The following is a 3,717-nucleotide window of genomic DNA, read 5'->3' on the forward strand; positions in this document are numbered from 1 at the left end:
CAACAACAACGACAGTAACTTACACTTCCCTAAACTGAACTGTTTTTTATTTATGTGACGGACTTTTGCTTATCTCCTCCCATTCCTCCTCAGCATCTGATAGGGGCTGAATTTTGCTCCCCGCTCCAAATTTCTGTATTTCCCCCTAAAGCCCCCAGTGCCTCAGAGTGTGACCACATTTGGAGATGGGGCCTTTAAAAAGGTGACTGAATTAAAAAGAGGCCATTAGAGGGGGACCTAATTAATCTGACTAGTATCCTTGTAAGAAGAGGAAATTCAGGCACACAAAGGGACGCCAGGGACTCAGGGATGTGTGCGCACAGAGGAAAGACCATGCCAGGGCACAGAGTGAAGGTGGTCATCTGTGAGTTAAGGAGAGAGACCTCAGAAGAGACTCAACCTGCACATCTTGCATTACTAACCTCCAGAACTGTGAGAAATATATTTCTTCTGTTTAAGCTACCCAGTCTGTGGTACTTTGTTATAGCAGCCCTAGAAACTAATATAGCATCTAATAAAGCATCTCTTTGAAGCATTAGCTGGGTTCATCAGTGCTGAAGGGAACCCACAGAATGGATTTTTCACCCCCTCTTGGGAAAGGCTTGAGTGTAGGAGCGGGACATCACAGGGCATGGTAATCAATGGGAAAGAATACCAAGGGGCAGGTAAAATGTGTGACCTGTGTCTTGTGCTGTTGCTCACTAGCCATGGGGGTTCTATTTTATTAGTTAATAAAGAAGGTAATTTCCCTCTAATTACCAATTATAAACTGAGCTGTGAAAGAAAAGAAAGCTAGAGGATTAAAGTGAATTGTACTGACCAAATCATTCTCCCCTTGTGTAGTTTCAGAGACAGTTGTTTAAAATCTATGTGATTTTTTTAAAAAGCAAAACTGCTTTTAAATTCTGGGAAAATGGTTTCTTATCAACTGTTATAATTCTGAGAAGTTAGCTTTTTCTTTAGCAGATATTTTTAGAAACCAGCTGCTGAAACAAAACAATGGTTCTGGCAACAACAGAGACACACATAGATGATCATACGATCTAGACACTTATACCCCCTGGCTGAAACTATAAGGTTAATTAATGCTATTTAAATATTAATATCCTCAGAACTGGGGGAGAGTTTAAAACAAAAGGAAATATGTTTTTATTTTGTTCCCAGGAGAATATTATGTGAGACAAGTCTATACCACTTACAGTTATTAGAAGATATTTTATTGTATTCTATGATATTCTTATGGCTTCTCTGCATTCTAATATAATTTTCCTTGAGCCTCTGAATTTTTAGATCTCTGAATTATTATATAGACTGAATTATTAAATAACAAAATTTTAAAACATTTCTGTTTTCATACAAACCTGGATTTTAAATTTACCAATCGTTTAATTTCTTTTTTTGCTCGCGCCAATCAAAGGAAAGAAATAAATGATGTAGAAAAAAAATCACATATCCTTCGTGGTATATTACTTTGTCCCCCCCAACTTCAAATCAGGAAAAGGACCTCCAAGTTCCAGGGGGAAATATTTTTTCATGCCTTAAGGAAAAAGTCTGTTATTGGCTTAGGCTAGTTAAACATCAGTGGTTAACATTGGCATTTATATCCTAATTGCCTTCCCCACTGTATTAATTTTCCATTGCTGCTGTAACAAATTACCACAAACTCAGTGGCTTAAAACAACACAAATTTGGGCTTCCCTGGTGGCGCAGTGGTTGAGAGTCCGCCTGCTGATGCAGGGGACACGGGTTCGTGCCCCGGTCTGGGAAGATCCCACATGCTGTGGAGCGGCTGGGCCGGTGAGCCATGGCCGTTGAGCCTGCGCGTCCGGAGCCTGTGCTCCGCAACGGGAGAGGCCACAACAATGAGAGGCCCACATACCGAAAAACAAAAAAAAAACAAATTTATTCTTTTACAGTTCTGGGGGTCAGAAGTCTAAAATTGGTATTGCTGAGTTAAAATGAAGGTGTCTACCGGTCTGCATTCTTTCTAGATGCTCTAGGGGAGATTTAATTTCTTTGCCTTTTCCAGCTTCCAGAGGCTGCCTATATTCCTTGGCTTGTGGGTCCTTCCTGCAACTTTAAAGCCAGCAGTGTAGCATCTTCAAATCTCTCTCTCTCTCTCCCTCTCTCTCCCTCCCCTTCCCTCCCTCACCTCTGCTTCTGTCATCACATCTCTTTCTCTGACTCTTGCCTTTCTCTTATAAGGACCCTTGTTATTACATTGGACCCAATGGATAAGGCAAGATAATCTTTCATCTCAGGATCCTTTACTTAATCACATATGCAAAGTCTCTTTTGCCATTTATGGCAACCTGTAACATATTTACAGGTTCTGGGTATTAGGACATGGATATTTTGGGGGGATCATTATTCTGTATACAACATGCACACAATTGGAAGACCTTCTGATTGTGGAATGGATCTATCAGAGCCCACATAGAGTGGGTTAACTGTCTCTGAAATTTTTAAGGTCGTAACTATGGAACATTTGTATGCAATTGTAGTCAGATTTGATATGTGTCTCTAATTTAGTGGAGAACTGCTGCTGATGTGACAACTGGGCCTGATAGGTGAGCGTTTTTAGAGGGGACACATGTCCACAACCCATTATCTGGAACTCTTAGGGCCAGTTGTGTCTCAGATTTGTGAAAGGTAATGTGGTTTATAACTGTATATTACATAATGTTCCCAGTGGGGTCTGTAACTAGGTTAATTCCTATTTCTGCAGTGAATCATGAATATTCATACTTAGTGAGATAAAGACCATAAATAGCCTTACGTCTGTTCATATCAGATTTTTGCCACCTCTTGAATTACAAAAAATGATCAGTTTCTAGAGCCTTTTTGATTTTGGAATTGTGCACGGTATCATTGTATAGGGAAGAACAAGAGCCAGAAAACAAACACATATACACACCCATGCAGATGTATACACACATAAACAAAATACTTTAATATTATTGCCTATCAAGTGAGGGTTGAAAATTGTGCATGGAAATGAATGGAAAAGAGCAGGGTCAAATATAATAAAAAATTTAGTGGGTATTCTATTATAGATTAAATTTCTTTTCCTTCTTGAACCAAAGGAACTATTCTTGAATGGGTAGAGAAAACAAAGATGATTTTACTATTAGGACTTTTCTTTGGAGCTAATCTCTCTTAGTTATGCCAACATATATCTGGTAGGGACTCTATCTTGGGGAGAGGAGACTTCTTTCTATATCATGGAAAACAGCTCCTCCATGTCTTATCAGAGTTCTGGGAGGAGTGGGTAAGAAGATCCATCAATACGATTTAGGGAGTCTCTGAACAAACCCCAGTGTGCGGGAGCCAGATAGGGTCTCTGATGATGTTACTGTGAGCAAAGAAAAACACTGGACCTAGTCCTCACTAGGCTAGTGGGCTAGTGCTGGCTAAGCCCAGAATTAGGACAAGGAAGAGTAGGTGGCCTTAAGTGTGTGAGGTGGTGGGTGCTAAAAACCTACTCTGACTCAGTCCTCTAAATATTGCCTTCAACCTAGGAAGCGACTGAATGTGTAAATTGAAAGAACTGGTCTCTTGGGGCACAGGTACCCTAAGGTATGGAACACCCTCAACTGAGTTTAATATAGAAAGCTTACCCTCTGGATCAGTAAGGAAAGTTAAGCCACACAGCAGTAACAGACAGCCCCCAAGTCTCAAAACAATAAAATGAAATTTCTCGCTTATTCTCCTTAC

Source organism: Mesoplodon bidens (assembly GCF_964165515.1).
Source record: "Mesoplodon bidens genome assembly, chromosome: 3".
NCBI classification, from domain to species: Eukaryota; Metazoa; Chordata; class Mammalia; order Artiodactyla; family Ziphiidae; genus Mesoplodon; species Mesoplodon bidens.